The sequence below is a fragment of the Phoca vitulina genome, unplaced genomic scaffold (genome assembly GCF_004348235.1).
Source record: "Phoca vitulina isolate PV1807 unplaced genomic scaffold, GSC_HSeal_1.0 scaffold3, whole genome shotgun sequence".
Taxonomy (NCBI): Eukaryota; Metazoa; Chordata; class Mammalia; order Carnivora; family Phocidae; genus Phoca; species Phoca vitulina.
Genome location: NW_022589706.1, coordinates 63461875 through 63472189, shown reverse-complemented (window position 1 = coordinate 63472189; position 10315 = coordinate 63461875). Strand labels below are relative to the sequence as shown.

Here is a 10315-nt window from a genome sequence, read left to right as displayed (position 1 = left end):
TAAAATTAAAAAAAAAAAGAATGAGCACTGACCTCATATTTTTAGTCTTCACAAGGATCTATGACCTAAAGATCCTTTATCATCATCGCTGTCTTTATTGATGCTTCATTACCATTCCTGTCATATAAGGTTCAGAATCATGCACAAAGCTCCAAGTCCTTTGAAATGCTTTTATATGATGTGAACCTGAATTCCATTAGCTTTCCTGAATATTAAGATGCTATTGCTCTCATTTTGTTTCATCTCACTGGTAAGTCTTGTTACTAACATACCCTTTAAAAATGTTATTCTAACATATATTTCTTTGCAAGCCTTGGCCTAATTCTTTTCTCCATTTTTCTAAAATTATTCTGTGTGGTTTCTAATATGACATACAAGTTTTGTGCAGTGGTGGTATCATGGCCAATGAGGTTTACCTGAGGTATGATTACTGCTAATTGAAAACTTTTCCAATATGATGTACAACAAGCGCAATGACATTTTCTTTAGTACAAAAAATCAATAGAGTAATTGTGGTCTTCTAATTAAATCAATTTACATCAATGTTTTATCTCACCAAATTCCACTTAATGGTCTTCTACATGCTATCTGTCACAAAAGGAAAGGAAGCTGGGTGAAAGGAGATGAATGGAAAGAGTAGTATAGAATTATTCCTGCTACTGAAAGAGGAACCCAAGAACGTATATTACTGATTGTGGACTAGTTGAGTCAGCGCTTTATGAAGAGCATATTTTGTGGATTTTTCTGGAAGTATTTACATGACTTGAAAGTATTTACAAAACACACAAAAAACAAAACTTTCAACTAAACAATAACCTAAAAACTCAGAGAGCCTGTACTTTTTTTTATCAGCTTTGGTTTTTGACATTTTGATTGACTTCATTTTGGTTTTTCTTTTATTTTACAATTCTGAGAATTGGGTAGTGAAAAAAATGCCCAAGCACAAATTGTTCAAGGTCACATACAAGATGATTATCCAACTGGAATAAGGAGTCGTAGCAGCCACGTTTACACTGCAGATAATCTTTTGCCTTATTACCTTAGAACACTCTGCAATTTTGCTTTCCCTGTTTCACATTCCAGGAAAAACGACAATTAGTGAACTCTGAGATGTGCCACTTTCTTTTTCCTTCCTCACCAATTTCCCTGAAACTAACATGCTCACATGTATCACATCCACATCTTCTCTGCAGTGTCCAGAGCAGAGGAAAAAGAAATCCTTTGGTACTGTCCCAGAAAATAGAAATAGGCCACCAGTATATAGGAATAAATCAGCAAGTGGTCAAAACAGTCCATCTCCCTGCTTGCTTTCTTTTATATATATTGACCTTTTTCTCTTATACTTCCCACCCCAAACTGTTGATCTAAGAAAGTTCCTCCAGAGATGTGCCTCTGTTCAACGGAACCCATGTCTGCCATTCGTGGGAACTTTGTGCTAGACTCTACAGGCAAGAATTAGAGGAAGGAGAGCATGTCTCACTCGTGTTTTTTCCCTCTGCATGTAGCAAAATAACTTGCCACATAATCAGTACTCAGAAATGTTGAATAAATAAAATATAATGTGAGCCTGCTATAGTCTACTTCTAGATCGTGCTTACATTTGAGATCTCACTGCCAAATTATTATAAATGATACCAAATATAATATGATTTCTCATTTCTCTCCTCAGAGTTTACTATCATGTTTTATCATTAAGGTTTTGATCACCTGGGAGACAACGAACTCCAGAGAAACAAGAGCTGAATTATGCATGATTTTGTGGTTAGAAGAGCTGACTCTGGAGCCAGGCTGTCTGGATTCAAATTCCTGCTCCACCACTTACCAGCTGTTGATGTTAGGCAACTTAATTAATGATTCCATGTCTCAGTTAATCAATCTGTTATAACACTACCTACTTCATCAAGTTGTGGAATTATTAAATGAGCTAATATTTGTAAACCTCTTAAAATAGTGTCTGGCACATGATAAGGATTATATAAATGTTTGTTTTTAAAAAAGTTGTCTTCTGGGATATACCATCAGTTGGTCAACTAAGAAGAATTTACTATTTGTTATAGGAAAAAAATGGTAGGCTACATCTCTGAAAATATTCCATGCTAGATGTAGTATTTTAATTGATAAAGCCTATCAAGACCTCAGAATATAATTGATTACGTGATGATGGGTATAAGTCATAAAAACTAAACTTTTCTTTTCCATCCTCCTCTCCCTGTTCATACTCCCAAAAAATTTTTATAGTAATATTTCCTCCCAAAATCTGGAAATGTTCTTTAAAGCACATTGTTTCACCTTGCCAAATGGAGGAGACTTTGGCCTCTGGGAATAGAGAGAACAAATATCCTGAAAAACCCTTCCAGGCAAAACACCAATGTGAGATGACTTGCAATAAAGAACAAAGACTCTTTAAGTAAATAGCTAAAAATACGAAAAGTAAAAGAAGTCCTCAGAGGCCACAGAATGAGGAAGAAGCAGGAGTCGGTGTGATAAACTGGTACTCAAATGACTCCTGCCTGAAGGCATGTGCTGGCTCCTGGAACCTAGAGCCTTCCAGCTCAAGGCTACACTGGATGGATCAGACAGAAACTTGCCACAAGACAGCAACACTTATTATAAAGCTAGAGCAAATATGACTGTTTAGCCATGCTTCAGGGATAGACAAATAGATCAATGGAACAGAAAAGAGTGGCCAGAAATAACACACACATATATGAATATGTGATATATGACGGAGGAATTATTACAAACAAGGGAAAAGGAGGTGTTATTACAAATTGTAAATAGATGATCTTCGTTTTTATTTTTTTAAAAGACTTATTTATTTTAGAGAGAGAGAGCACACGAGGTGGGGGAGGGGTAGAGGGAGAGGGAGAGAACCTCATGCAGACTCCCCGCTGAGCACGGAGCCCAATGTGGGGCTCGATCTCATGACCCTGAGATCATGACCTTGAGATCATCACACAAGCTGAAATCACGAGTCAAATGCTTAACCGACTAAGCCACCCAGGTGCCCCAGGTAACTTCATTTTTTAAAAAACCTTGCCTCCTGCCACGGAACAATGTCACTTCAAAGTAAATTAAAGACCTCTGAGGGCGCCTGGGTGGCTCAGTCGTTAAGCATCTGCCTTCGGCTCAGGTCATGATCCCAGGGTGCTGGGATCGAGTCCCACGTCGGGCTCCCTGCTCTACGGGAAGCCTGCTTCTCCCTCTCCCACTCCCCCTGCTTGTGTTCCTGCTCTCACTATGTCTCTGTCAAATAAATAAATAAAATCTTAAAAAAAAAAAAAAAAAAAGACCTCTGAGAAGAGCAAACCATAAAGCTTTCAGAAGATAATATAGGAAAATATCTTCAAGATTTCAGGGGAGGGAAAGATATTTGACATGTAAAAATTACTAACCATAAAGAAAAAATGATAAATTTAACTACATTAAAATTAACTCTTCTTCAGAAGACACCTTGGAAGAGAAGGAAATGAGTAACAGAGTGGAAAAAGACATTTGTGACACATATAATTGACAAAGAACTGGTATAGAGGATAATATAAAGAACTGTTACTTTTGCACCCCTCCCAGGTTGCCAAAAATAGTAGAAGCCAAACACTATCAAGTGTTGGTGAGGATGGAAAGCAAAGAAAATTCTCATGCACCGCTGAGAGTAGTATAAATGGTAAAGCCGTTTTGGAAAACTGTTTGGTATTAGCTAGGAAAGTGATGATGCACATACTGCAGATGAAGGGAAAGTGGAATCTTTTCTTTTTTTTTTTAAGACTTATTTATTTATTAGAGAGAGAGAGCACAAGTGGGAGGGGCAGAGGGAGACAGAGAGAGAGAAAATCTCAAGCAGACTCCCTGCTGAGCGAGGAGCCCAGTGCGAGGCTTGATCTCGCGACTCTGAGGTCACGACCCTGAGATCACAACCTGAGTCGAAACCAAGATTAGTTGCTCAACCGACTGCGCCACCCAGGCACCCGAGGAAAGTGGAATCTTAAAAATCTTTACCTACACAAAAGAAGGTACAAAAGGGGAAATAATCATATATAAGGACAAAATAAAAACTGTAAAATAAGATGGAGGAATTAAACCCAAACATGTCATAAACTGCATTAAGTATAAAATTCAAATTTAAATATTTAAATTTACCAATAAAGAAATATTATCCTATTGGACTTATTAAAAGTATTCAGCTATATGCTACTTACAAGAACATCTAGGGGCCACTTGGGTGGCTCGGTTGGTTAGGCAACTGCCTTTGGCTCAGGTCATGATCCCAGGGTCCTGGGATCGAGTCCCATATCGAGCTCTCTGCTCAGCAGGGAGCCTGCTTCTCCCTCTACCTCTGCCTGTCACTCCCCCTGCTTGTGCGCTCTCTCTCTCTCTCTGTCAAATAAATAAATAAAATCTTCATAAAAAAGAACATCTACATGATACAAAGATAATACAAAGATACAAAGTTTTTATCAATAAAAATATGTAGCAGATAAATCAAAACCTCAATGAGATACCACCTCACACCAGTCAGAATGGCTAAAATTAACAAGTCAGGAAACGACAGATATTGGTGAGGGTGCAGAGAAAGGGGAACCCTCTTACACTGCTGGTGGGAAAGCAAGCTGGTGCAGCCACTCTGGAAAACAGTATGGAGGTTCCTCAAAAAGTTGAAAATAGAGCTACCCTACGACCCAGCAATTGTACTACCGGGTATTTACCCCAAAGATAAAAACATAGTGATCCAAAGGGGCACCCCAATGTTTATAGCAGCAATGTCCACAATAGCCAAACTATGGAAAGAGCCCAGATATCCATCAACAGATGAATGGATAAAGAAGAGATGGTATATAGATACAATGAAATATTATGCAGCCATCAAAAAAATGAAATCTTGCCATTTGCAACAACGTGGACGGAACTAGAGGGTATTATGCTAAGCAAAATAAGTCAATCAGAGAAAGACAATTATCATATGATCTCACTGATATGAGGAATTTGAGAAACAAGACAGAGGATCATAGGAAAAGCGAGGAAAAAAATGAAACAAGACAAAACCAGGGAGAGAGACAAACCATAAGAGACTCTTAATCTCAGGAAATAAACTGAGGGTTGCTGGAGTGGAGGGGGGTGGGAGGGATGGGGTGGCTGGGTGATGGACATTGGGGAGGATATGTGCTATGGTGGGTGCTGTGAATTGTGTAAGACTGATGAATCACAGACCTGTACCCCTGAAACAAATAATACATTATATGTTAATTTAAATAAATAAATAAATAAATAAATAAAAATATGTAGCAGATAAAAACCACACAAAAATAGGTGTGAAGGCCAGAAGAATGATCAGGATTCACTATACTGATAAAATTTTTTATTTAAAACATTTCCAAATATGCATTCTCCCAAGAACACAGTTCCTTAGGGCAGATGAGCCAGCTAGTCACCAAACATGGGACTGAAGTTGGACTATATCTCCTAGCTTCCCCTTAGGTAGGGCCATTTGCCTAGATCTCACCAATGGAATATGAGTGTTCGGTTTCCATACCAAAGGGATGGTCCTATATATATGCAATCATTTATTTAGTAATTCACATTTATTCAGTGATGATTTCGATTGTTTAGAGATACTGAGCTATTAAGACAAAGTCCCAACTCTCAAAGAGTTTCAAGATTCTGAGGACACAAATATAGAAAGAAGCACATACAGTGCAGTAGTAATTGCCATAACATATTGGAAATATGTACAAAGTACCACAGGAACCAAGAGAAAGGAGTGCTAAGTTTACTGGAGAAGTCAGTCATGGCTTCCCAACACAGAGGGACTGACATGAGCTGACTAATGAAGGCAGATAAAATGTAGAGATGCAATACAAAGGCATGAGGGTCTATGGCTAATCTGAAGAAAAGCAAGGAATTCAATATGACCAGAGCACATGACCATGTGGGGAAATGATCCAACCCAGGGCAGTGGCAAACAGTATGGAGAGGAGAGACTGTTCAGCAATATTGAAAAAGTACATAGAAATGAATGACTTACTGAGAAGTAGGACAAAGGTGTCCTGCAGGATCGCTCACAGGTAGACTGCAGTGGCATTACCTGAAAAGGAGATCAGAAAAGTGGGTTATGAAGCAGTTGGGTTGGAATTGGAGAAGAATGTTTCAACTTGAGGATCAATTTGCACATACTTGGTAGCTGGGACAATGGGCTTACATAATTTGCCTGGAGATTGTTTAAAGTAAAAAATAAGAGCATGAAGATGGTCTAGTTTTCCCCTAGATGCTTAGCAACCTGGTGCTAAATACCAGGAGAATCTGAGGTTCTCAGTCAGAAGGTGACCAAAATGCTAATTATTTGTAAAATTTCTCCTCAGTAACCTAGTGAACAGTCTGTGGTGGTGAAGCATTTCTAAATCTTTGCTACCAGAGTCTCTGGGGATATGTTAATCTTTTCTCATAGAACAATCTGGACCAGAAAAAAAGAAAATGTATTTTCTGTTTTAATTTTTACTTAAGACACAGTATAGCAGAACGGTCTACTATATGCAGAATATTGAACTCTGCTTGGGCTCAGTCCTTTGTGGAACCGTCCAAATCAAGCCTGGGAGATGTCCTGGCCAAGTTCCTCCCTACTTCAGCCCCTCTCTTGGCCCATGTTCTTCTCCTCAGGGGAACATGCCAGAACCATTTTGCATGGAAATAAAGAACTAACCTATCAGGGAGCTCAAACAGCTCTGTCACCTGAGCAAGCTTGAGTTATAATATCTTAACCTGAGACAGGCCTCAGTTTATCTTTGAATGGTTCTGGTGTCAGAAGAGGGAACTGAAGGAGGCCCTCTGACAGCTTCCAGGAGCAATGAACAGCCAAATGAAGGTACGTGCTGAACTTCTTGAGCTCCCTGGAGGTGGTGGGCAAGTCCCTCTCAGATTCCAACTCTGCAGCTTTTGTGTTATGAGCTTTCAGACTTTATTTGACCATTTCTTTTTTCGGGCTGGGTCCAGAAACTAGCCCGAGTCAGACTGGGTCTGGCTTCAACCTGGACTAGGTCCAGGGTCAGATTGGGTCTGAACTGGAAATTAGACTGGGTCTGAGGTGGGACTAGGTCTGATTTAAGCTGGACTGGGTCCAGTGTGAGGCCTCGGGTGATTTAAAAAAAAAAATGTTTAAGGCTGAATAAGCAGGTTAATCTTATCAAAGATAATCTTGAATTGCAGTGACCACCTTGCAGAACTTTTAACCTAGATAAGTTTATCCATTTATGAGGAGTCCTAGAGAAAAAGGAGTCTCAGCCAAGCACTCACCATGAGGGGCAGAGGGAAAATTACTTTTCCCCCTCTATAGTTTCTGTTGACCAGCATGAGATCTGCTGGTGGACCCTACTTGCTCCAGGGCCTACAGACAGGATCCTGGAAAAACCGGCAGAAGCCAGAAAGGGGTGAGAATTCTTACCCAAGTTAGCACTGCCAGATCTCTGTCTGTAGTGCCTGGTTGAGAGAGGAAAGTAAAATTTTACGTTTTTCCTTTTCAAATTCACACTGGCAGACAAAGAAACATTTGTAAGAATTCGATCTTTGAATTGTGACTTGTGAATTTGCTTTTGAGTACCCTTCAGTTGCTGATCCTTACTCTCCCAGGGACAGCTATTGCCTTCTTGTTTGTCTCATTTTGTGTCCTAACAACTTGGCTTGGCAACCCTCAGGTTGGGACCCCAAAATATGGTCAAACAGAAATGCAGGTTGCACCCCATTTGGCTGGACAGAAATGTGGTTTGCACTCCATTTGCTGCTAGTGTCCTACCACCATTGACCGCACTCAGGGCAATTGTCTAAGTCTGTCCTTCTTTGGTTATCTTTGGGAGTGGCTCTGGTTCTTGCAAGGGAAGTATCTTTTGCACCTTCTTTGGGGATGCCTCTTGAGTCCAAGGGGTTTTGTTCAATTGCTGCCAGGAGTATTTACTATTGTTACCTGAAGCCTGACAAGATATTTGAAAAATTTTTTTTGCTTTTTTGCTTTTTCTTTGAAGTAACTCTATGGTCAGACATTGGCCAAATTGGAAGCTGATACTCAGAGCCTGATAAGAATTTATTTTAGACCTTCTCCCCTAAGCTAAAATGAAACTACATACCCAGCGGGAAACATTCTGAAACCTTTGTGGAAGGATTTATTAAAACTTTCCAAGACACACAACTTTCAATCTAGAACATAGGGATCTTTCCATTTACATCTTAGCTGAAGATCTTCTCCATAATATAAAGAAGCAAACTGAGGATCATATAGTTGGATGGGTGGTGGGTCAGCCTCTGGATATTCTTCAGTTTGCAATCCAGTTCTTTGAGGAACTAAAAACAACCGTACTTGTCTTATAAATCTAGTTATTATAGGAAAAGAAATGTGACTCTAGAAACAACTCAAAGCCCATCTATCCTATTTACCAATCCCAGACCTCCCCTCTTTATTTCAAAAGGCCGGAAGATATTATAAAAATCTAGACCTAGGGAACAAAAATCATCTTGGTGGAGCTTGCATTCTTTCTCTGTGCTTTTTGAGATGGAAGTATTCTACTGCTTTTCCCTAGAAACCAAGGTAATTCTAATCAGAAGGAGAAAAAAAGAAAAAAGAAAAGGAAAGGTTATTTTAATAACGAGGCCTGTAAAACATCCTAAAAATCTCTTGCACAAATATTAGCAAAAATCTTTAGCCATCTGTCATCTGAGTGGGTAACCTTAACTTACTCCATCTGCCAGGAATGTAATTTGTTCTTTTACAAAAAAAGAGTATTGCATTATTGGAGCTGTCTTATGGCCAAATTTTTAAAATAAAAGCTGTATCTGTTTGCATTTGTCCGTATGTTTACATATGTGTCTATGTTATAAATGTGATTTTTTTATAAAGATTTTTATTTATTTATTGAGAGAGATAATGATAGAGAAAGAGCATGAGAGGGGGGAGAGTCAGAGGGAGAAGCAGACTTCCTGCTGAGCAGGGAGCCCGATGCAGGGCTCAATTCCAGGACTCCAGGATCATGACCTGAGCCGAAAGCAGTCGCTTAAACAACTGAGCCACCCAGGCGCCCTGTGATTTTTTTTTTTCTATCTCCAGATGGTATTGCCAAAATTAATTTGTAAAGACCTCTATTTACTTGGCTTAAATACAAACAGGTATTTATATAAATCAAGTATATTCTCAGAAATATGGAAATTAACCCAAATATTTTCCAACTTCATTTGACTGAGGATAATTTTCAGTAAAAAAAAAATTTAAAAAGCTAGTTTAACTGTCAGTTTAATCAAAGCAGGCATGTTATCAGCATTAGTAATACATTTATTCTACCTAGGTTTACTAAGAGTCAAATAAGCTCATTATCTCTGTTACAGACTTTGTCAACAAGAGAGATAATTTAAAATAATGGTTAGCTGTTTAATGTCTCATAAAATTTTCAAGACTAATCTAAACATAATTGTTAAGAACAAGTGAATTAAATAGATGGAATTAAGATAAAAGTTTATAAATGAACTTTCCAACGATAATTATGTTTTATATAGTATGTCAACGTAAAAAGTTTCCATAATTTTTTTGGTAACTTGAAACTTTAAAGTTATACTGAGATAAGTTAAATGATGGATATTTATTGAATATCTAGTTCATTTTCAAATAAGATAAAATACTGAAACATTAATTATTGAACACAAATTTATCTACTTTTGGCTTATTTGGGTCAATCAGCTAACATAGCTTATGCTACACTGAATAATTTGAGCAAGAATATAATTTTAGAAATTATGAAATGTATTTATAAGTTCGCCAATCCAGAGAATGCTAGTGTAACAGACGTCCACAACTGCTTATTTCTTAGTTTTCACTAGGAATAAAGGATTCTAAGGGTACGGAATTCTATTAACATATGTAATTAAAACTACTTAGAAATAACAAGAGGGAAAGGAAACAATATGTATGAAAAGTAAGGAAAATAAAATGAATGATTGTTCCAGAATGAGAAAAAAAGAAAAAACCACAATAAATCTGGATGGATATAAATAGTTGTAGAAGTTTTGTTGGAAAAAAAATGTTATGCATAGTCAAGCTGGCTTAGATTAGAATGGATTTATTTAAGGTTTTAAAATGAGTTTTAATGTCAAAAGTACACTGGTGCAAAATTAGAATTTTGTTTTCTATTAGAAAGACAGTTTTCTTGATTATTGGTCTACTCTTGATAAGAGATTGTGAAAGGTTTTTGTTTTATTGTTTTATTTTTTGAGTAATCTATGTGGAAAGCAAAGATGTTGTCTTACCAAAATAACTTACTGTGTTTCACATTGCCTTCATCACATCTTTAAT

General features: G+C 37.8%; 1 non-coding gene across 1 annotated transcript; it reads left to right on the top strand.

The window, feature by feature from the left end:
* Nucleotides 1-376: 376 nt before the first annotated feature.
* Nucleotides 377-514, top strand: LOC116630384. Its single transcript, XR_004298964.1, has one exon. It is a non-coding gene; the product is annotated as a U4 spliceosomal RNA (small nuclear RNA).
* Nucleotides 515-10315: the final 9801 nt, after the last annotated feature.